The sequence below is a fragment of the Eriocheir sinensis genome, chromosome 6 (genome assembly GCF_024679095.1).
Source record: "Eriocheir sinensis breed Jianghai 21 chromosome 6, ASM2467909v1, whole genome shotgun sequence".
NCBI lineage: Eukaryota > Metazoa > Arthropoda > Malacostraca > Decapoda > Varunidae > Eriocheir > Eriocheir sinensis.
In genome coordinates this window covers 3024700-3049699 of record NC_066514.1, presented here as the reverse complement: position 1 = coordinate 3049699, position 25000 = coordinate 3024700, and the positions used below count along the sequence as shown (strand labels likewise).

The window sequence follows — 25000 nt, the reverse complement described above, 5'->3', positions numbered from 1 at the left end:
AGATAAGTCTCAAGTGGCTTCTTTCCTCCCACTTGACATATTTTCCTCTCTCTCTCTCTCTCTCTCTCTGTTTATACCTGTTTATTTACCTACAGAACACCTGGCGCACACACGCACACACACACACACACACACACACACACACACACACACACACACACACACACACACCTTTCCCTTCTTCCTTCCTTCCTTCCTTCCTTCCTTCCTTCCTTCCATTCCCTTCCTTCTTCCTCCCTTCCTTCCCCTTCCCTTCCATTCTCTTCCCTTCCCTTCCCTTCAATTCCCTGCCCGTCCCTTCCAGCCCCTTCCTTTCTCTTCCCTCCCTATCCCAACTTAACCCTTCAATCCCCTTCCCTTCCCTTCCCTTCCCTTCCTTCCCCTTCCCTTTCGTCACCTTCCTTCCCCTTCCTTTCTCCTCCCTTCCCTTCCTTCCTCTTCCTTCCCTATCCTAACTCAACCCTTCAAATCCCTCCCCTTCCCTTTTTCTCTCCCACCTCTCCCCCAACCTCTCTTCCTTTCCTTATTTTTCTTTCCTTCTCTTTTCCTTCCTCCTCCTCCTCCTCCTCCTCCTCCTTCCTTGCAGCTTGCCATCTCCTCCACGTCTTCTTTACCTCCTCCTCCTCCTCCTCCTCCTCCTCCTCCTCCTCCTCCTCCTCCCATCAGCTTAGTCTCCATAAGTCTCCCCGCTATTTCCATTATCTTCTCGTCTCATCAAATTTTCATCGGTGACTTAAAAAAAAAAGAGAGCCGGCTTTCAGGGCGGGCGAGTCCATTATCCCAATCAGGGGGAGTCAAAACAACCTGTTATTTGCTGCGCCTCGACTAGCCGCACCCCGCCTCCCGTTTTCTATGTCTTGTTCGCCGCCGCGCCACGTTTTCTATCAAGGTTTTATTGTTAGACATTTCCATTTCTCACGTCAAGTATTTCCAGAGGTCGTAAGGGAGGTCAATCGGTTTCTAATGAGTGTTTTCTAAGCTTCATGATACAGAAGAAGGGTTAAACTACCACCAGGGTCATAAAATTAGCCCTGGAAATGCCCTGAACTCCTACGAAAGCCTTGTATGGTTGGAATTAGCCCTGGAAATGCCCTACCACTAGCCCTGGAAATGTCCTGAACTCCTATGAAAGACTTTTTTTATATAAGGTAGACGGTGACTGAGTGGTAGCGTGCTGGGCCCACATTCACCGCGTGATGGACGACGCGGGTTCGAATCCCCACGCTACCACCGGGGATTTTCCAGTCACCGCCGAGTGGCTTAAAACTACCCACATGCTGTCCTGAAGACCACCCATCAACCCGGACTCTAGAGGAAACCGTCCAAGTGAATCAAGAAGGAGTTCCGGGGGGCAGCATGAGCCAAGAGAAGATGGCGCCACTATAAACACTTGCCTGCGCCATGACGGGCTGGGGGCCAACTACCATCCAATATTTTTGTTATAGATAAAAACACAATAGACAATCATCCAATATCCCTCATGTGCTGTAGGGGACCCAGTCTTTGTAGGAGCAGAGAGTAGCGGGCTTTTTTTTATAATGTTTCCTTTTTTTATGCCCCTGAGCTGACTCTTCTGCTATAAAAAAAGGTGATGATAATGAGTGCTGAGTAGTCTAAGCACGACCCAAGAGTGCTGAGTTGCTGACTAACACCTAAGTACAGAATGCTGAGCTGCTGACGCTGGAATATATTACGAAACGCTGAGCTTGAAACTGTGACAAACTGCCTTTTCTACAACTACTACTACTACTACTACTACTACTACCACGTTCAGCCCTATTCCCAGCCGCGCCCTCCCACTCACCCATAACAGCGCTGAAGTGGGGGAAGGGAAGGGAGGGGGGAGGTCTGGACGCCTATACCCAATCCTCTCACAGTGCTGACGTAAGCTCTCTCTCTCTCTCTCTCTCTCTCTCTCTCTCTCTCTCTCTCTCTCTCTCTCTCTGAATGTAGGAAAAGTGCGGTTCCTGGATGAAGAGAGAGAGAGAGAGAGAGAGAGAGAGAGAGAGAGAGAGAGAGAGAGAGAGAGAGAGAGAGAGAGAGAGAGAGAGAGACACACAGACACACACACACACACACACACACACACACACACACACACACACACACACACACACACACACACACAAACAAACAAACAAACAAACAAACAAACAAACAAGACAAATTAGGAGACAGACAGAACAAAAATTATTTAACCTCATTTATGCTCGCTCTCTCTCTCTCTCTCTCTCTCTCACGCTGTCCATTGCAACTCCTTCCCTGAACTGATGAGTCACAGAGAGAGAGAGAGAGAGAGAGAGAGAGAGAGAGAGAGAGAGAGAGAGAGAGAGAGAGAGAGAGAGAGAGAAATTTTATATGCTAAGCTACACACAAAAAAAATAAAAATCTCCCTCAATATATTTTCATTCGGTTAAAACGTCCAACCATTTTTTTTCTTTCGCTGTAAAATCTGAATAAAAATATAAATGGTGGTGGTGGTGGTGGTGGTGGTGGTGGTGGTGGTGGTGGTGATGGTGGTGGTGGTGATGGTGATGATGGTGGTGGTAGGGATTATGAAGGCTATCTACTACTACTACTACTACTACTACTACTACTACTACTACTACTACTACCACTACTACTACTACTACTACTACTACCACTACCACTACTACTACTACTACTACAACTACTACTACTACTACCACTACTACTACTACTACCACTGTTTCTAGACCTATCTCAATTTTTTTCTTTTTTTTCTTTCTTTTCCCTGGAGGAGCCGAATCAAGGTTATGGGTAGCGTCAACAGCCCCCCCCTGCCCCCCTGTCGCCCTCCCTTCCTCTCCTCATCCTTCACCCTGACACCCTTTTTCTCCCTCCCTTTTTTCTCTCTCGTCAGGCACCTTCCCTCCCTCTCCCTTTTTTTCTCTCTCCTCCTCACCAAACTTGTCCTTAAGGGATTCAATGTCTTTTCCTTTCCTCTTTATTTTCCTCGTGTTAATTTTCGGTTCGTTTTTCTTGTTTTCTGTTGTTTTTTTTATATCCTGTTTTAATCTGTCAGCTTTTGTTTTTTGTTTTTTTAATGGGTGTGTTTTCCTGTCCCTGTTTTTAAATTGCGTCATTTTTCACATATTTTTCCCTCTATTCTGTTAATTTTCTTTTCCTTTTTCTCTATTTTCATTCGTTATTTTTATTTCTCATCTTCCTTTTCATATCTTTTTACTCAGATTTTCAGTATTTTCCTCTTTTTATCTAACCTTTTCCTTAATTTTTTTCTATTTTCCCTTCTGTTAATTTCCTGTTGTTATTTTTTTTCTCTCTTTTCTTTTTCGTGTTTTAAATTTGTCATCTTTTCAGATTTATTTTCTCAGGTTTTTCATTATTTTCCTCTTTTATTTAACCTTTTCCTTAATGTTTTCTTTTTTTTCTTTGTTTTTCTTTGCTTGTTTTCTTATTTAATCCCTTTTCCTTGTTTTCTTTCTTAATCCATTTTCCTTGTTTTCTTTCTTAATCATTCCCCTGTCGAATCCTTCCTTCCCTCGGCCGGTCTTCCATTCACACTCTCTCAGACTTTTCCTTAATCTCGTCCCCGCCGTACAGAAAATACATAAATTAATTAAAATCTACTTCTACGGGTTCTAGCACAATACAGCAGCACCGGCACCCTTTTTCCAGGCCGACTAGAAAACTGAATAGATGGAGGTAAGGCTGGGTGGGTAGCTTCGGCGCCCACCCTCGAGTCTGTGGTGGGTAAGGGCCATTTCTTGAACATTTCGGTGTCCAAGTTCACATAGTATTGACAAGGCTTTCGTAGGAGTTGTGGGCATTTCCAGGGCTAGTTTTATGACCCTGGTGGTAGTTTGTCCCTTCTTCTGTACCATGAACCTAAAAAACACTCCACTGGTCTCCTTCATAGCTCCCAAGTACACATATTTTAAAAGGCTTTCGTAGGAGTTGTGGGCATTTCCAGGACTAGTTTTATGGCCCTGGTGGTAGTTTGCCCCTTCTTCTGTACCGTGAACCTAAAAAACACTCCACTAATCTTCTTTAAGGCTCCCAAGTACACACATTTTAAAAGGCTTTCGTAGGAGTTGTGGGCATTTCCAGGACTAGTTTTATGACCCTGTTGGTAGTTTGACCCTTCTTCTGTACCGTGAACCTAAAAAACACTCCACTAATCTCCTTTATGGCTCCCAAGTACACATATTTGAAAAGGCTTAGTTTATGACCCTGGTGGTAGTTTGACCCTTCTTCTGTACCATGGACCTAAAAAACGCTCCACTGGTCTCCTTTATGGCTCCCAAGTACACATATTTTAAAAGGCTTTCGTAGGAGTTGTGGGTATTTCTAGGGGTAGTTTTATGACCCTGGTGGTAGTTTGACCCTTCTTCTGTACCATGAACCTAAAAAACACTCCTCTAATCTCCTTTATGGCTCCCAAGTACACATATTTTAAAAGGCTTTCGTAGGAGTTGTGGGCATTTCCAGGACTAGTTTTATGACCCTGTTGGTAGTTTGACCCTTCTTCTGTACCGTGAACCTAAAAACACTCCACTGATCTCCTTAATGAACCCCAAGTACACATATTTTAAAAGGCTTTCGTAGGAGTTGTGGGCATTTCCAGGACTAGTTTTATGACCCTGGTGGTAGTTTGTCCCTTCTTCTGTACCGTGAACCTAAAAACACTCCACTGATCTTCTTAATGAATCCCAAGTACACATATTTTAAAAGTCTTTCGTAGGAGTTGCGGGCATTTCCAGGGCTAGTTTTATGACCCTGGTGGTAGTTTGCCCCTTCTTCTGTACCATGGACCTAAATAACACTCATGGTGACCCGACCTATCTCATTTATGGCCATAGAAAATACTTAAGTTATATTCTTAGACATTACATATATTTTAAAAGGCTTTCGAAGGAGTTGTGGGCATTTCAAGGGGTAGTTGTATGACCCTGGTGGTATTTTGACCCTTCTTCTGTACCATGAACCTAAAAAACACTCATGGTGACCCAACTGATCTCCTTTATGGCTCCCAAAGCACACGGTGACTGCCTGGCCCGGAGAAAAACCGTGCTTACTTACGTTGAAATCCCTCTCCCAAGTACACGGTGACTGCCGAGCCGGAGAAAAAACCGTGCTTACTTACGTTAAAATCCGGACTCTCGTAATGCACTGGGACGCAAGTATATTCAAATGCCCTGGAGCTTGAGCCCGTTGTGTACTCAGCCAGATAAACTAAAAATGTACAAGTTCTCGCTATTATCTGGTTAGTACTAGCGCGTTCTCCCGCCCTGCCTTGGTCCTACCGCACTCAAAACACATTGATTCCCTCATCTCAATAGCCTTATCCTGAACGTTTTTTTTCACTTTTCGTTAATTTTCTGAACGTTTTTCACTATTCACTTTTCTTCCTGTAGCTCGTCCTCGTCCTCCTCCTCCTCCTCTTCCTTATCTATTCTTCTGGTGTCTGTTCTTCCTAAGTATTCCTATGTATTCATTCTTCCTCTTTCTCTTCCTCTTCCTCCTCCTCCTCCTCCTCTTCCTCTTCCTCCTCCTGTTCCTCTTCCTCCTCCTCCTCCTCCTCCTCTTGTCCATTCGTCTTTTTTTATAGTAGAGTAAACAGCTTATATAGGGCAAAAACAAGAAGTAGAAAAGAGACCCCATCTACACTCCTCCCATGAAGGCTATTATAGAGGAGTGGCCAAATGAGATCTGTCACAACCTCTAACATCTACGCAGTCATCCTAATCTTTAACTTTTATCTACTTAACTTATGTCATCAAATCATCTATTCACTTCCCGCGTCTTTCACAAACTCTCGCACCAACGGAGTTATCTTCATCTCTCTTTTCCCTTCTTCAGAATGCAAGTGGTCATCCTCCTCCTGTCTTCTCCTCTCCTTCACTGTTTCTTGTACCAAAATCGCCATTCTCAATCTTCTTTTCTTTCCTTCTCTACGCAAGCTATCACCTTATCAATTCGCCTTATCCTGAATCCTGCTAACCTCCCTTCCTTCCTTCCTCCTGTAACTCCACTTCTTAGTATGGGGACACAAACAACCTCCTTCCTGCCTCCTCCATTATGCTGTCGCCTATTCTGTTTCCTTCCTTCCCTCCTTCTCTCCTTCATGAGCCTTATCCTGAATCCAGCTATCTCCTCCTTCCTCTTGTAGATACTTCACTTCCTCTTAAAGCAGCACAAACAACCTCGTCCCTATCTCTTCCTTCCTGTCATTCCTTCCTTCATTCACTCATTTCTCTTGTTATTCATTTTCTCGGCTTCTCTGTTCATCCTCTCTTTTGTTCCTCTTTCCCTCCTCTCTCTCATTCCTTCTTCCATTCACTCAATCATTCATTCCTCTGTCAATCATCTTCTCGGCTTCTCTGTTCATTCTTTCTTCTCTTAATCCTCTCTTTTGTTCCTCTTTCCCTCCTCTGTACACTCATCTCCCTTCTCCTACTCCTTTTTTCTCCCATTTATCATCTTGTTTCCTCTGTTCCTTCTTTCCTATACAGTATTACTCACCTTCTCTGTTCCCTTATTCACTGTTACTCATCCTGTTGCCCATTCTGTTTCCTCCTTGCTTGGTCGAGTTCTTGTTGTTCAACGAATCTTTACTCATATGGTTCATCTTATCGAAGTTATTTCCATTATTTTTTTTTTCTGTCGCTATTCTTTCTCTGGGATTTCGTTATCATTCTTTCCCTGGCACAGCATTCCCATTCCTTCCCTGGCACAGCATTCCCATTCCTTCCCTGGCACAGCATTCCCATTCCTTCCCTGGCACACCATTCCCATTCCTTCCCTGGCACAGCATTCCCATTCCTTCCCTGGCACACCATTCCCATTCCTTCCCTGGCACACCATTCCCATTCCTTCCCTGTCACACCATCCCCATTCCTTCCCTGGCACAGCATTCCCATTCCTTCCCTGGCACACCATTCCCATTCCTTCCCTGGCACACCATTCCTATTCCTTCCCTGGCACACCATTCCTATTCCTTCCCTGGCACACCATTCCCATTCCTTCCCTGGCACACCATTCCCATTCCTTCCCTGGCACAGCATTCCCATTCCTTCCCTGGCACATCCTTCCCATTCCTTCCCTGGCACACCATTCCCATTCCTTCCCTGGCACACCATTCCCATTCCTTCCCTGGCACACCATTCCCATTCCTTCCCAGGCACACCATTCCCATTCCTTCCCTGGCACACCATTCCCATTCCTTGCCATGTTCACGTGATCACCATTCTTGTCCTGGAATCGCTGTCATTTTGTTTACTTAACTCTGATGATGCAATTTTCTCTTCCTTGTTTTTCCTTGTATCTAACTTAACCTTCAAAAGCCTTTTAAAATATATGTAATGTCTAAGAATATAACTTAAGTATTTTCTAAGGCCATAAATGAGATAGGTCGGGTCACCATGAGTGTTATTTAGGTCCATGGTACAGAAGAAGGGGCAAACTACCACCAGGGTCATAAAACTAGTCCTGGAAATGCCCATGACTCATACGAAAGCCTTTTAAAACATGTGTACTTGGGAGCCATAAAGGAGACCAGTGGAGTGTTTTTTAGGTCCATGGTACAGAAGAAGGGTCAAACTACCACCAGGGTCATAAAACTAGTCCTGGAAATGCCCATGACTCATACGAAAGCCTTTTAAAACATGTGTACTTGGGAGTCATAAAGGAGACCAGTGGAGTGTTTTTTAGGTTCATGGTACAGAAGAAGAGTCAAACTACCACCAGGGTCATAAACCTAGTCCTGGAAATGCCCATGACTCATACGAAAGCCTTTTAAAACATGTGTACTTGGGAGCCATAAAGGAGACCAGTGGAGCGTTTTTTAGGTCCATGGTACAGAAGAAGGGTCAAACTACCACCAGGGTCATAAAACTAGTCCTGGAAATGCCCATGACTCATACGAAAGCCTTTTAAAACATGTGTACTTGGGAGCCATAAAGGAGACCAGTGGAGCGTTTTTTAGGTCCATGGTACAGAAGAAGGGACAAACTACCACCAGGGTCATAAAACTCGTCCTGGAAATGCCCATGACTCATACGAAAGCCTTTTAAAATATGTGTACGGTGACCTTGGCTAGTCTTGTATTTTAACTTTTTAATTCGGATCTTGTAGTTTAATCCTATCTTCGTTTTCCCTTATATTTTATCTATGATGTAATTTGGGTCTATTTTTAATTTTTACTTTAATTTAACTCCACTTCGTTGTTATAATTTAAATTTGCCGTTGTTTTCCTTGTGTTCAATTTCACTCAGATGTTTTAATTCACTTCTATCTTCGTTTCTCTTTTGTTTAAACCTTCCCTTTCAAACACTAAGGTATTGATATCGCTATTGTTGTTTTCATTTTCTCTATACATATATCAAACTCCCTTGCCGAAAATACAATGGTCTGGGTAGGTCTTTTCTTTTGTATTTACAGCAGAGGAAACAGCTCAAGGGCAAAAAAAAAAAAGAAAACAATAATAAAAAATAAAAAAAGATATGTCAATTTTGGGAGGGAGAGTGATGTCGCTGTTGTTGTTGTTGTTTTCACTTGTTCTATATCATATTCATTTACCGAAACACGAAATGCGATTGGCTCTTCCGATTTCGCTATATCAGATTTTACAAGTTGTCTTTGCTTTCCTCATATTTAACTTTCCCTTTCAAACAGTTAACTCTTGATGTCACTAATTGTTTTTAAGCTTATTCTATATTACAATCACTCACCCAAAACAACGAAATGCGATTGGCTCTTCCGATTTCGCTATATCAGATTTCACAGATTGTCTTTGCTTCTCTCGTATTAAACTTTCTCTTTCAAACTTATGAGTCTTGATGTCACTAATTGTTTTTAAGCTTATTCTATATTACAATCACTTACCCAAAACAACGAAATGCGATTGGCTCTTCCGATTTCGCTATATCAGATTTCACAGATTGTCTTTGCTTTCCTTGTATTTAACTTTCCCTTTCAAACATACAAGTCTTGATGTCACTAATCATTTTTAAGCTTATTCTATATTACAATCACTTACCCAAAACAACGAAATGCGATTGGCTCTTCCGATTTCGCTATATCAGATTTCACAGATTGTCTTTGCTTTCCTTGTATTTAACTTTCCCTTTCAAACATACAAGTCTTGATGTCACTAATCATTTTTAAGCTTATTCCATATTACAATCACTTACCAAAAACAACGAAATGCGATTGGCTCTTCCGATTTCGCTATATCAGATTTCACAGATTGTCATTGCTTTCCTTGTATTTAACTTCCCCTTTCAAACAGTTAACTCCTGATGTCACTAATCATTTTTAAGCTTATTCCATATTACAATCACTTACCCAAAACAACGAAATGCGATTGGCTCTTCCGATTTCGCTATTTCACGATTATACAGATTGTCTTTGCTTTCCTCGTATTTAACTTCCCCTTTCAAACATATAAGTCTTGATGTCACTAATTGTTTTTAAGCTTATTCCATATTACAATCACTTACCCAAAACAACGAAATGCGATTGGCTCTTCCGATTTCACTATTTCACGATTATACATCCTCGTATTTAACTTCCCCTTTCAAACATATAAGTCTTGATGTCACTAATCATTTTTAAGCTTATTCCATATTACAATCACTAACAAAAAACACGAAATGCGATTGTTTAGATATTGAGATCACCATTGATTGTTTGCTTTTGCTTATTCTACACAATACTCGCTCACCCAAAACACAAAACACAATAGCCTTTTCTGATCAAATTATTTCAGATGTTTTACGAGTTTGCTATTATCTGACACCGACATTTTGCTGGTTATCGCACACACGCACACACACACACACACATACGCACACACGGAGAGAGTTGACGCATGTACACTGGGCAAGCGCCAGAGTGAGACTGTGGAGGGTTGGTCACTGGGCCTGGCACCGCGCCGCGCACACACACACACACACACACACACACACACACACACACACACACACACACACACATACACACACACACACACACAAGAACAGGCACACCAATACAAACAATCTCTCTCTCTCTCTCTCTCTCTCTCTCTCTCTCTCTCTCTCTCTCTCTCTCTCTCTCTCTCTCTCTCTCTCTCTCTTTCATATTACAAGACAAAGTAGAGAAACAAACAAACGAACAAACGAACTAACGGATACTTGTATATGGCTAAATTTGGAGAGAGAGAGAGAGAGAGAGAGAGAGAGAGAGAGAGAGAGAGAGAGAGAGAGAGAGAGAGAGAGAGATTGGTTTTCATCACTCAAAACGTAGGAAAGGAAAAAAAAAAGGAAAAAAAAAGCTTGTCTGGTGATGAGATTAAAGCGAGGAAATGTTGTGAAAAGGAAAACAGGAAAGGCGTGAAATATTAAGAGTGGAGGAGGAGGAGGAGGAGGAGGAGGAGGAGGAGGAAGAGGAGGAGGAGGAGGAGGAGGTCGTTTATTTTTACCTTCCACCACAACCACCACCACCGCGACGCTAACACACACACACACACACACACACACACACACACACACACACACACACACACACACTGCCCTTATTTACCTAACACCACCATCACCACCAATGCCGATACTAGTATTTTAATATGGCCTTTATCGGCGCTGTGGTATCGGTTTCTGTCGGTGTATGGTATCGGTCTGTAGTATCGGTGTTTTGTGTGGTATCGGTCTCAAATATCGGTGTGTGGTATCGGTCTTGCTATCGGTGTTATGAATGGTATCGGTATCTAGTATCGGTTATGTATGGTATCGGTCTCTAATATCGGTGTTATGTGTGGTATCGGTCTTGCTATCGCTGTTATGAATGGTATCGGTATGTAGTATCGGTTATGTATGGTATCGGTCTCGAATATCGGTGTTATGTACAAAATCGGTCTTTAATATCGGTGTTATGTACAAAATCGGTCTCGAATATCGGTGTTATGTACAAAATCGGTCTCGAATATCGGTGTTATGTACAAAATCGGTCTCGAATATCGGTGTTATGTACAAAATCGGTCTCGAATATCGGTGTTATGTACAAAATCGGTCTCGAATATCGGTGTTATGTACAAAATCGGTCTCGAATATCGGTGTTACGTACGTTATCGGTTTCTAATATCGGTGTCATCAGTCTTAAAATATCGGGTTTCGCTATAAGTGGTATCGACTACTTTTTTTTAGCCCAAACTGCAAATACTTTTCAATGTTTTCTTTCTGTTAAGTGTGTGTGTGTGTGTGTGTGTGTGTGTGTGTGTGTGTGTGTGTGTGTGTGTGTGTGTGTGTTTTCAGCCACAGCGTTTATTTTATATTTATTTTTTTACTACAAGAGTTCAAGTGCGTAAAAAAAGATATCAATTTCCGTCTCAATCCATCACCGCGGCGGATAACGTTGTCGACGAATGGCCGATGAAAAGCACAATACCGGGGAGTCTTATTAAAGGTGTGTGTTACCTGGCGTACCTGTGGACATGGGGGTTCATGACGCCGTTTGAACCTACAGCTAATACTTTTTTTTACAGCAGAGGAGACAGCTCAAGGGCACACACAAAAAAAAGGAAACAATATAAAAAAAAGCCCGCTACTTACTGTTCCTACGACCAATACTACTACTATTACTACCACTACAAAAACTACTTATTCTCCACCATTCAGCACTTATAAGAGCATCCCACTGAAGGAGGAGCAAACACCAGGAGCATAGAGAGATATTAATACAAGCAGCAACAAGGGTAGTGGAATTTCCAAGCCTTTTTAATTCCATACTAAAATAATTCTCAGGCAAAAATCAGTTTCTCTCTCTCGGTCTGGCAATAGGAAACAATAAACATTAGTAGTAGTAGTAGTAGTAGTAGTAGTAGTAGTAGTAGTAGTAGTAGTAGTAGTATATTGGTATTGTAACTATCATCTTGAAAACACTAACAACATAAAGAAAATGCAGACAGTAGGCGAATGAAGGATGAAAAACAATACTCCTAGCGTCGAGGCTAACCCGGGTCCCTATTTCTGTACCTGCTGTGTCCCCTCCTACTTGCTGCTGCTGTTGTTTATTGCTGACGCTGCTCATCCTAATACCACAATAACATCTACTACTACTACTACTACTACTACTACTACTAACTCTGTTCTAGTCCCTGCCTGACACACCCACTCCACTCACTAAGATTCGCTCCCACCCCGCCCCCTTCCCCTCGACCCCCCAACCCCCTCCCGCCCACCACCACCACCACGCCCCTGAGGTGTTGAGCGGTGGCCAAGTGTACCAAGCATGTGTCTGTGTGTGTGTGTGTGTGTGTGTGTGTGTGTTCTGAGAATGTGGGATTCGCAATGCTAGATGGTAATAGGTCTGGGTTTCTCTCTCTCTCTCCATTTTATTTTCTTCTCGTTTTTTTTTACCTTCCTTCTTCATTCTCTCTCTGTTTATTTTTCTCTCGTTTTTTCCTTTCATTCATTCATTCAGCATTCCATCTCTCTCTCTCTCTCTCTCTCTCTCTCTCTCTCTTTACATGTTTATTTTTTTTCTCGCGTTTTTTTTCCTTCATTCATTCATTCAGCAATCCATCATTCTCTCTCTCTCTCTCTCTCTCTCTCTCTCTTTACGTTTATTTTTTCTCGTTTTTTCCTTCATTCATTCATTCAGCAATCCATCATTCTCTCTCTCTCTCTCTCTCTCTCAATCCCGTAATGGTGGAGCCCTGATTTCACCCCCGGGGCGCCTAAGACACACTGCCTCGCTCAGCCTCGCAAATCCATTAAAACAAAACCTCATCTATTTTTACGGCTAATGCTTAACACTTGTTGCTTATGTCCTTTGCTCCTTCATCTTCCTCCTCCTCCTCCTCCTACTCTTCTTCATCCTCCTCCTCCTCCTCCTCTATATTTATTTCAGTTTCCTTCTTGTCCTTTTCAATCGTCCTCCTCCTCATCTCTTCCTCCTCCTCCATCTTCATCTTACTTTCCTTCTTGCCCTTCTTCTTCCTCCTCCTCTTCCTTCTCCTCCTCCTTCATCCCCTCCTAAAGGAACAAGAGAGGGGGGACTCAAAAGAAGCCTCCGTTTTCTGTGGCGGTGCGTGAGTGACAGAAAATGGGCAAGTTGATGACAATAGGGGGGACTCCGTAAGATTGCGGTATGATACGTGCTCGGAACTTAGAACACACACACACACACACACACACACACACACACACACACACACACACACACACACACACACACTAACCTGGACCCTCTGAACGTGTAATCCTTGGACAAACTTACCTGTGGAGAGAAAAAGTATTGTTAAAACATAATATATTTTACACACGTTGAAAATACTAAGCATGTTGAGATAAATAGATAGATAGATAGATGAGAGAGAGAGAGAGAGAGAGAGAGAGAGAGAGAGAGAGAGAGAGAGAGAGAGAGAGAGAGAGAGAGTTAACTAATGATACAATACAGCTTAATTAACAAAGTGGCTTGTCAGTGAAGGTCAACAGGTCACGGAAACATCATGCAGCAAAACGTGTCCTAAACGCGTCTTGTTTGGTACCAAGGCTTGCTCTTCCTCACGGCAAATGCGTAAATGCGTCAGGGGAAGGCAAAACGAGAGGAAACCGAGACAGGAAAAGACTGGAACGCCAAATAACACCCTTTTCATGCATAATGGGGCCGGAGGATGGCTAATGTTATCTGGTCTGCTTAGGGAAGTGATTTGATGCTCTCATCCAGAAAGGGTTAGTCAGGTTATATGGAACGAAGGGGGGCTGCAAGGGAAGGAAGGGGGCCTGCAAGGGAAGGAAGGGGGCCTGCAAGGGACGGAAGGGGGGCTGCAAGGGAAGGAAGGGGGCCTGCAAGGGAAGGAAGGGCGTCTGCAAGGGAAGGAAGGGCCTGCAAGGGAAGGAAGGGGCCTGCAAGGAAGGAAGGGCGGCTGCAAGGGAAGGAAGGGGGCCTGCAAGTGAAGGAAGGGCGACTGCAAGGGAAGGAAGGGGCCTGCAAGGGAAGGAAGGGGCCTGCAAGGGAAGGAAGGGGCCTGCAAGGGAAGGAAGGGCGCCTGCAAGGGAAGGAAGGGGGCCTGCAAGGGAAGGAAGGCCGCCTGCAAGGGAAGGAAGGGTGCCTGCAAGGGAAGGAAGGGCGGCTGCAAGGAAGGAAGGGGCCTGCAAGGGAAGGAAGGGGCCTGCAAGGGAAGGAAGGGGCCTGCAGGGGAAGGAAGGGGGCCTGCAAGGAGGGACCTGCAAGGGGAAGGAAGGGGCCTGCAAGGGAAGGAAGGGCCTGCAAGGGAAGGAAGGGGCCTGCAAGGGAAGGAAGGGGCCTGCAAGGGAAGGAAGGGGGCCTGGAAGAGAAGGAAGGGGGCCTGCAAGGGAAGGAAGGGGGCCTGCAAGGGAAGGAAGGGGGCCTGCAAGGGAAGGAAGGGGGCCTGCAAGGGAAGGAAGGCGGCCTGCAAGGGAAGGAAGGGGGCCTGCAAGGGAAGGAAGGGGGCCTGCAAGGGAAGGAAGGGCGCCTGCAAGGGAAGGAAGGGGGCCTGCAAGAGAAGGAAGGCAGCCTGCAAGGGAAGGAAGGGGGCCTGCAAGGGAAGGAAGGCAGCCTGCAAGGGAAGGAGGGGGGCCTGCAAGGGAAGGAGGGCGGCTGCAAGGGAAGGAAGGGGCCTGCAAGGAAGGAAGGGGCCTGCAGGGGAAGGAAGGGGGCCTGCAAGGAAGGAAGGGGCCTGCAAGGAAGGAAGGGGGCCTGCAAGGGAAGGAAGGGGGCCTGCAAGGGAAGGAAGGCAGCCTGCAAGGGAAGGAAGGGGGCCTGCAAGGGAAGGAAGGGCGCCTGCAAGGGAAGGAAGGGAGCCTGCATGGGAAGGAAGGGGGCCTGCAAGGGAAGGAAGGGGGCCTGCAAGGGAAGGAAGGGGGCCTGCAAGGGAAGGAAGGGGGCCTGCAAGGGAAGGAAGGGGGCCTGCAAGGGAAGGAAGGGGGCCTGCAAGGGAAGGAAGGCGGCCTGCAAGGGAAGGAAGGGGGCCTGCAAGGGAAGAAGGGCGGTTGTAGTCACCCATCCCGTCTACAAAGAACAACAAACTCAGGGGTAGAAAATAAATCATAGTCAATCATTCAATACTTGGGGATTTTTTCTTTTTTTCACTCATCTGCAGTATTTTTTTCCATAATATAGGCATTTAATGGGTGTTTAATTCCGATGTCTGCTTGAGGGAAATAGATTCTTACAGGGAAATAGCGATTATGACTTATCCTTTAACAACCCAGACTGGCTTACGTAACTTCTGGACGTTAAGCCATGCCCCCAAGTGCCTGATCTAGCTCCCACATATATAGTAACCTTGTCATGTCTGCTTGAGGGAAATAGATTCTTACGGGGAATTAGCGATTATGACTTATCCTTGAACAACCCAGACTGGCTTACGTAACTTCTGTACGTTAAGCCATGCCCCCAAGTGCCTGATCTAGCCCTCACATATATAGTAACCTTGTCATGTCTGCTTGAGGGAAATAGATTCTTACAGGGAATTAGCGATTATGACTTATCCTTTAACAACCCAGAATGACTTACGTAACTTCTGGACGTTAAACCATGCCCCCAAGTGCCTAATCTAGCCCTCATATATATAGTAACCTTGTCATGTCTGCTTGAGGGAAATAGATTCTTACGGGGAATTAGCGATTATGACTTATCCTTGAACAACCCAGACTGACTTACGTAACTTCTGGACGGTAAATCAGACCCCCAAGTGACCGATCTAGCCCTCACATAGCAACCTAACACACACACACACACACACACACACACACACACACACACACACACACACACCCCAAGGAAATCTAAGCAAGTTTGTCATACCGCCACGTTTTCTCTCTTGCCTCAGAAAACGAGAATGGAAATTTTGAAGGGTAACTAGAAACCTTTCGGGCTGTGTCCAGAAACCTTCCCAGGGCCCATATTTGACACGCTTTTTGGGGGAGTTTTGGGCATTTCCAGGGGTTGTTGCATGACTCTGGTGGTAGTGTGATCCTTCTTATGTGCCGTGAACCTAAGAACATTCCCGTGAGGACCCGATTGATCTCGTTTTAGGCCTAGATATAGTAGTGATGAGGACCCCAACACACACACACACACACACACACACACACACACACACACACACACACACACACACACACAGTCATGCACAAACTTTCCTATATTTCAGGTGCGTTCTCTCTCTCTCTCTCTCTCTCTCTCTCTCTCTCTCTCTCACACACACACACACACACACACGGGACATTGCCATATTCTGATGCGCGGGTTAAATGACGAGTTAATTGTTCAACAGTGTTTTCTTGTTCTTTCATAAAATCTGGTGACCCAGCTTGATGATTTATTGCTCTTTGGTGTAAAACGTAGTGACCTTTCGTATTCCTCATTCTGTGATTCTTGATGGTGTCTCCGTATTAAACCGGTAACTGCAGGGGTCGTGTTTCTTACGTTAGGTTAGGTTAGGTTAGGTTAGGTTAGGTTAGGTTAGGTTAGGTTAAAGGTCCCTCTAAGCAAAATAATGAGAAAGAATCATCACTCACGCAAACCATTTCATAATATATATCAACGCATGTGTGATCAGTCTATGCATCATCTATTTTGGGGGGTTTATATCATGGCACAAATTTGGCCCATCGCTGCTACACGGTAAAGCCACAAATTTGGCCCGTCGCTGCTACACGGTAAAGCCACAAATTTGGCCCGTCGCTGCTACACGGTAAAGCCTCAAATTTGGCCCGTCGCTGCTACACGGTAAAGCCACAAATTTGGCCCGTCGCTGCTACACGGTAAAGCCTCAAATTTGGCCCGTCGCTGCTACACGGTAAAGCCACAAATTTGGCCCGTCGCTGCTACACGGTAAAGCCAATTTTGGCGTCGCTGCTACACGGTAAAGCCACAAATTTGGCCCGTCGCTGCTACACGGTAAAGCCACAAATTTGGCCCGTCGCTGCTACACGGTAAAGCCACAAATTTGGCCCGTCGCTGCTACACGGTAAAGCCACAAATTTGACCCGTCGCTGCTACCGGGTTCATGAAAAGCCTGCAGCAACTTCCACGGGACGAGTATTTTCCAAGGCCACAGAGAAGGTTAACCGGGTATCCATGAGTGATTTTCCAGCTTAAGGTTCAGAGGTCGTGTCAATCTATCACAAACACCACAAAACAGTCAATGAAAACGCCCTGGGACATCTACAAGAGTCTTTTCAAACATGCGAACCTAAGTGCCGATACCCATATTCCTATATGTATCGATACCCATATTCCTATAAGTATCGATACCCATATTCCTATAAGTATCGATACCCATATTCCTATAAGTATCGATACCCATATTCCTATAAGTATCGATACCCATATTCCTATAAGTATCGATACCCATATTCCTATAAGTATCGATACCCATATTCCTATAAGTATCGATACCCATATTCCTATAAGTATCGATACCCATATTCCTATAAGTATCGATACCCATATTCCTATAAGTATCGATACCCATATTCCTATAAGTATCGATACCCATATTCCTATAAGTATCGATACCCATATTCCTATAAGTATCGATACCCATATTCCTATAAGTATCGATACCCATATTGATAGAAGTATCGATACCATATTCCTATAAGTATCGATACCCATATTCCTATAAGTATCGATACCCATATTCCTATAAGTATCGATACCCATATTCCTATAAGTATCGATACCCATATTCCTATAAGTATCGATACCCATATTCCTATAAGTATCGATACCCATATTCCTATAAGTATCGATACCATTTTTCCTATATGTATCGATACCCATATTCCTATAAGTATCGATACCCATATTCCTATAAGTATCGATACCCATATTCCTATAAGTATCGATACCCATATTCCTATAAGTATCGATACCCATATTCCTATAAGTATCGATAACCATATTACTATAAGTATCGAGACACATATTCCTTTAAGTATCGATACCCATATTCATATAAGTATCGATACCCATATTCCTATAAGTATCGATACCCATATTCCTATAAGTATCGATACCCATATTCCTATAAGTATCGATACCCATATTCCTATAAGTATCGATACCCATATTCCTATAAGTATCGATACCCATATTCCTATAAGTATCGATACCCATATTCCTATAAGTATCGATACCCATATTCCTATAAGTATCAAACTACCATTTTGGCTATTTTCTAATGGTTCTCATATGTGATTTTTACGTTCAGGGTTCAGAGGTCGTGTCAGACTATCACAAGGATCACAAAACAGTCCATGAAAAGCCAAATAGCAATGTCTAAGGTGGTCTTTTCAAGCAGGCGAACCGGACCCGTTCAACAAGACGGGTTTGAGAGGGTGCCTGCCATGGAGGTACAATTGGTGGAGTCGACATCAGCCCAAATAAGCGCATTCCCCCGAGCTGTTATTTTTACGGCGAGATGTCAGGTGTTGTCAGGTGTTGTCAGGTGTTGTCAAGTGTTGTCAAGTGTTGTCAGGTCCTCGGCCAGGCTCGCCCACCTACATCTCTTGGCCGTAAATTTGACAGTTCGTTGGTTTTATCTTAATGAATGGGATTAGCGGGCCGGGTCGACTCCACCAATTCTACCTCCATGGTTCCTGCCTTTCACTCCCCGCTCATCTCCGTTATGTATGTGGCGTCACCCCATACGCGGCGCTGGCCAATTACCGCCCTCCTCGGTGCTGTCTCACACATACACACACACACACACACACACACACCGGCGGACGACCCATCTGTTTGGCGTTCCCTACTAAGTGAAAAAGGACCCGCTAATGGCCCTGCACGCCCTCGGTAATGGGCTGCGACTCTTATGGATGAGGCTTGGAATTTTCAGCGGAAGGGTTTAAATTGAGGGGAAAAGCTGGTTATCCGTTATCACTGAAGGCTGAAGGGATGCGGGGAATGCCTGGGCGGGGCTGAGGGGTGAGGGGTGGAGTGGAGCGGCTGAGTTTTCGAGAGTAAGTTTTCTAAAGGGTTTAAGTCGAGGGGAAAATTGAATACCACTTAAATTTGAAAGGGTGAGAGGGGAAGGATTGGCAGTCTCGGGGTTTTAGGAGTCATGGAAACACACATATTTGGCAAGGCTTGGGTAGGTTTTCTGGGTATTTCCATAGGTACTTTTATGACCCTAGTGGGAGCTTGACCCTTCTTCTGTTGTAACCGCCCCATGGCCAGATTGTTAAACACTTCCTCGCCCAAGTTCACACATTTGACAAGGCTTTCGTAGGAGCTGTAGGCCTTTCCAGGGGTAGTTTGATGACCCTGGTGGTAGTTTGACCCTTCTTCTGTGCCATGAACCTACAAAAACACTCATGAAAACCCGATTGATCCCCTCTTTGACCTTCAGAAATAGTTGATGTGAGAAGCGGTGGTGTCTTAAAATACAGCCCTGAGATAGGATGGTATTGTTAAACACTTCCTAAGACCAAAAAGTAGATCAGTCGAACTTTAACGAGTGTGTTTTTAGGTTCATGGTACAGAAGAAGGGTCAGTCTACCACCAGGGTCATAAAACTACCCAAGGAAATGACCCAAACTCTCATGAAAGCCACGTCAAATATGTGAGATTGGGCACATGAATGTTTTAAAATATAGCCCCGCGAGCCCATGAAGGCGGTGATATGGTAAATAAGTACACCCTTTACGATGACACGATTCATATATTGTCGGTCAAAACTTGTTAAGAATATGGAGTCATTTCACAGCCACTCCCCGCCCCACTCTGCCTCACTTCCAGCCACTCCCAAGCTATACCACTCACTCTCCTTCCCTCCCCGTCTCCCGCTAATCTGATCTTTCACTCCCCGAATGCAACACTACGCCTGCCTGATATAGCTACCTAAGTCTATCTACACCAAGTCAAGTCACGCGCAGGTTTGTGGGAGGAGACACGGCCGAGGCGTGGTTTATGCGTGACACTGCTTGGAGCCAAACTAGAGAATGTAGATACAGGAATTTGGAGAAAACGAGGAAAGGCGGACTAAGGTAAATCAATCACTTCAACATGCCCTCCCTCACACCCCACACCGCCGTTTGTAGGCATTGAAATTACAGTCACGCAATAGCACAATAAAAAGACATTTTTTCGTCAGTGGCTTGCCTGAACGCGCTGTGAAAGAAGGCGAGAATGCACATCCAGAGTGCACACACGGCCCCAACTTTAGTCACCCCTGAACTGGCGGGTATTTTCTTTTTTTGGCTTCAAGTGACGTCATCCCGCTGCTCCGCCCCAAAACCGCCTCCCGCGCGTACCGGTCGCAGTTTTGAAGCAGAGTGACTTGACTTGGTATATATAGACTTTGATCGCTACCTAGTTGGGCTTCCTCCCCGTGTGTTTCTCCCAATGCCCGGGCGATGCTACACAAGCCTCATCGCCTCAATGTTCTTCAAAATGACCACAAAAACATTACCATCCTTCCCGGGCAATAGGAGTGAGTAGAAAAAGAGGAGTTTGTACGCTGTATACTCAAGACGCTTTCCCCTCCCACATCAACTGTTTACCTACACCGAGGTCCTAAAACTAACCCCCATGAAAATGCCCACAACTCCTATACGAAAGCCTTGTTAATGTGTGTGTGCTTGGGAGAGGAAATGTAAATATGGAGAGAAAGGGAGGAGGAAGAGGCGAAGGAAAGGATGAAGGAATTAACGGAGGAGGAGGGAATATATGGGAGGAAAGGATGGAGAGAGAGAGAGAGAGAGAGAGAGAGAGAGAGAGAGAGAGAGAGAGAGAGAGAGAGAGAGAGAGAGAGAGACAGACAGACAGACAGACAGACAGACAGACAGACAGACAGACAGACAGACAGACAGACAGACAGACAGACAGACAGACAGACAGACAGACAGACAGACAGAAAGAAAGAAAGAAAGAAAGAAAGAAAGAAAGAAAGAAAGAAAGAAAGAAAGAAGGAGGGAGAGAGAGAGAGAGAGAGAGAGAGAGAGAGAGAGAGAGAGAGAGAGAGAGAGAGAGAGAGAGAGAGAGAGAGAGAGAGAGAGAGAGAAAATGGCCCTATCTTGCGTTTGGCTCGCTTTAAAATTAGACCCCAAACCTATACACTCAATCATAATCCTTTTTTCGCCTTTATTTTCCCTCACGATCCCTGCAAACCGTATCTCAATATCTTTTAGAACTTAACTTGTCTTTTTTTTGCCTCCATAAGTATTTGAGGGAGAGTATTTTTAGTCATTTCCTCATATAAGTCAATTTTACCTAACCTTGATCAAATCCAAAATAGTTAACTCGTCTCATTTGGCCCCATAAGTTATTTGGGAGGAACGTATTTTTAGTGAGAGTGTTTTTAGTAATATCTTCGTTCTGCTTCGCTTTTTACGGAACCTTACATCAGATCAAAAAGTTTTTCTTGCCAAGAGAAGGAGAGAGAAGGGAAGAAAGGAAGGGAAGGGAAGGAAAGGAAAGGGAAGGAAAGGGGAGAGAAGGGAAGGGAAGGGAAGGGAAGAGAAGGGAGGGGAAGGGAAGGAAAAGGAAGGGAAGTGAAAGGAAGGGATGGGAAGAGAAGGGACAGCCAGGGAAGGGAAGGAAAGGGAAGAAAAGGGAATGGGATGGGAAAGGAAGGGAAGGAGCAGGGAGAGGAAAGGAAAGGAAAGGAAAGGAAGGGAAAGGAAGGGAAGGGAAGGGAAGGGAAGGGAAGGGAAAGGAAAGGAAGGGAAGGGAAGGGAAGGGAAGGGAAGGGAAGGGAAGGGAAGGGAAGGAAAAGGAAGGGAAGGGAAGGGAAGGGAAGGGAAGGGAAGGGAAGGGAAAGGAAAGGAAAGGAAAGGAAAGGGAAGGGAAGAGAAGGGAAAGGAAGGGAAGGGAAGGAATGTAGGTAAGAGGTGGCATTATTTTTGTCCCTAACACACACACACACACACACACACACACACACACACACGTACACACACACGTACACACATACCATAATCTTAGGCAATAAATAATTTTTTTAATGATTTTAACGACTTGGTTTCCCGTGGCGAAGAAGGAGAGAGAGGAATCATTAGGGGTGTGTGTGTGTGTGTGTGTGTGTGTGTGTGTGTGTGTGTGTGTGTGTGTGTGTGTGTGTGTAGAGAGAGAGAGAGAGTAAGGAAAGGGAGGAAAAAGTGAAGGAAAAAGGAGGAGGAACAGGGGAAGGAAAAGACCAGGGAGGGAGGAGAGAAAACAGGCAGGGAGGAGGAAGGAAAAGACCACAGGAGATAACAAAAAATAAAGGAGGATATGAAGGAAATGGGTGGGCTGCGCGAGAACTGACCAGACGCGATTCGAACTTGGCCCGCAGATTCGTAGGTAAGGACACTAACCACTCAACCACGGTAAAGGAAGAAGGGGAAAAAAAGAGAGAGGGAGGAAGAGGGGAGGAGAGTAAAGCCCCCCCCTCCCCCACCGCACCTCACGCCCCTCAAGGTAAGGAAAAAAAAAATGTGCGTGCGAGAAACACATCTAATTGGGTAAACAGTGACTTCCGGGGCGAGGCGGAGCACAGGTGTGGGGACGCAGGTGTGTGTGCCGGGGGGGTGGGGGGGAGGGGGGCAAGAGATGGGGGGAGGGGGGAGGAGGGGGGGGGGGGCCGTAGTTGGACAGGTGAGGTGAGACAGGCGGCGTACTAACTTGAGGGTGTGACTAAATTTGATTGTGGTGGTGGGTGGATGGTTGGGGGTGATGGTGGAGGGGGGGGGGGTGATGGTTGTGGTGGTTAGGTATTTGCTGTTATAGGTAGTCGTGGTGGTGATGGTAGTAGTAGTAGTAGTAGTAGTAGTAGTAGTAGTAGTAGTAGTAGTAATAATAATAATAATAATAATAATAATAATAATAATAATAATAATAATAATAATAATAATAATAATAATAATAATAATAATAATAATAATAATAATAATAAAAACACCTATTTCTACAACAATAACAACAACAGCAAAGTCAAATAACAACCCTAGGGATCAAAACTCTACATAATTACAGAGAGAGAGAGAGAGAGAGAGAGAGAGAGAGAGAGAGAGAGAGAGAGAGAGAGAGAGAGAGAGAGAGAGAGAGAGAGAGAGAGAGAGAGACACCAATATGCATCAATTCTCATTCACCAAATAAAGCTTTCCCTTCACTGCCATTTTCCTCCCTCCTCCTCCTCCTCCTCCTTCTCTCCATCTCTCGTTTCCTCCCTTCTCTCTCCATCAATCGCCTGCCTCAGGATGAGTCATTTATGTCGCTACCAAAAGAGGGAGAGAGGGAGGGAGGGAAGGAGGGAGGGAAGGAGGGAGGGAAGGAGGGAGGGAGGGAGGGAGGGGAGGAAAAAGACGTGTTGGGTCGTTAAGGAAAGGGGAAAGAAAGGAGGGGAAGAGGAAATTGTAGATGAGCCTCTCTCTCTCTCTCTCTCTCTCTCTCTCTCTCTCTCTCTCTCTCTCATGTATAGTTATGTATTGTATGTATAAAACGTATCTATCTATGAGTTTATCTATCTATCTATTTAACAATCTATCTATCTATCTATCTATCTATCTATGTATCTCATCATTTTGTAAGGAAGAAAAATAAACAAAAACAACGAGATAAAAGAAGAAAAGAAATGGCAGAGAAGGGGACGAGGAGGAGGAGGAGGAGGTGGATGGAGGAGGAGGAGGAGGCCGTGCAGGGGAGGTAGGCCTAAGGGTATGTGTGTGCGCATGTTCTGGTCTTCAATTAGCCGTGTGCGTCCATGTGTGTGTGTGTGTGTGTGTGTGTGTGTGTGTGTGTGTGTGTGTTGAACGGAAAGACGCGGTTTTTTTTTATCCCGACAGACTGGACGGGATAAAATTACATCTCTCTCTCTCTCTCTCTCTCTCTCTCTGTCTGTCTGTCTGTCTGTCTGTCTGTCTGTCTGTCTGTCTGTCTGTCTGTCTGTCTGTCTGTCTGTCTGTCTGTCTGTCTGTCTGTCTGTCTGTCTGTCTCTCTCTCTCTCTCTCTCTCTCTCTCTCTCTCTCTCTCTCTCTCTCTCTCGTCTCCCTGCCCTTCCAATAACCATTAGTGGATGTCCTGAGAGGGGAGGGAAGAGAGAGAGAGAGAGAGAGAGAGAGAGAGAGAGAGAGAGAGAGAGAGAGAGAGAGAGAGAGGTATATTCCCTCTAATCCCTCGCCCCAATCTCCTCTGACGCAGCGGGAGGCTTCGAGAGGCAGAGTTATGTTGTGGGTGGAGGAGGAGGAGGAGGAGGAGGAGGAGGAGGAGGAAGAAGAGGAGGAGGAGGAAGAGGAGGAAGAAGAGGAGGAGGAGGAAGGGTGAAATTATGTAAACCACCAACAAACACACACGAGACAGCAGCAACATATACCCACTCTGTCTAATAAGTGTGATTTATTTATTTATTTATTTTTTTTTTTTTGCAGTAAAGGAAGCAACACAAGGGCACAAGTAACACATATACAGCCTGTCAAATGCTGGTACGGTGTTGTTTGAAGGACCCAATCAACACTAACACACAGTAACACACGAGTTTTGCGTTTCCTGGGAAGTTAAAATGTTGTCGATTGCATCCCAACCCAGCAACAAAACACAACACTTAACACAACACAACTCTCACCAGAATGATTTTGAGTTGATGAAATGTTGCATGAAAGTCAACACACCAGAGCCAACACCCGCTTTACTGAACACACCACACAGCCAACACCCGCTTGACTGAACACACCACACAGCCAACACCCGCTTTACTGAACACACCACACAGCCAACACCCGCTTGACTGAACACACCACACAGCCAACACCCGCTTTACTGAACACACCACACAGCCAACACCCGCTTTACTGAACACACCACACAGCCAACACCCGCTTGACTGAACACACCACACAGCCAACACCCGCTTGACTGAACACACCACACGGCCAACACCCCTTTACTGAACACACCACACGGCCAACACCCCTTTACTGAACACACCACACAGCCAACACCCGCTTTACTGAACACACCACACAGCCAACACCCGCTTTACTGAACACACCACACAGCCAACACCCGCTTTACTGAACACACC

General features: G+C 45.0%; 1 protein-coding gene across 50 annotated transcripts in view; it reads right to left on the bottom strand.

Annotated features, from left to right (window-relative positions):
- The window catches only part of LOC126988490 (proline-rich protein 36-like), a 150672-nt gene that overhangs the window by 27472 nt on the left and 98200 nt on the right, over window positions 1-25000 (bottom strand). Inside the window, exon 1 of one of the 50 annotated variants that reach the window (XM_050846694.1) lies at window positions 9834-9891. The exons of 45 other annotated variants lie outside the window; for them this stretch is intronic. The gene's annotated coding sequence lies outside the window, so the exon portion shown is untranslated. 4 more of the 50 variants (XM_050846676.1, XM_050846654.1, XM_050846665.1 and 1 more) reach the window with 4 other exon arrangements.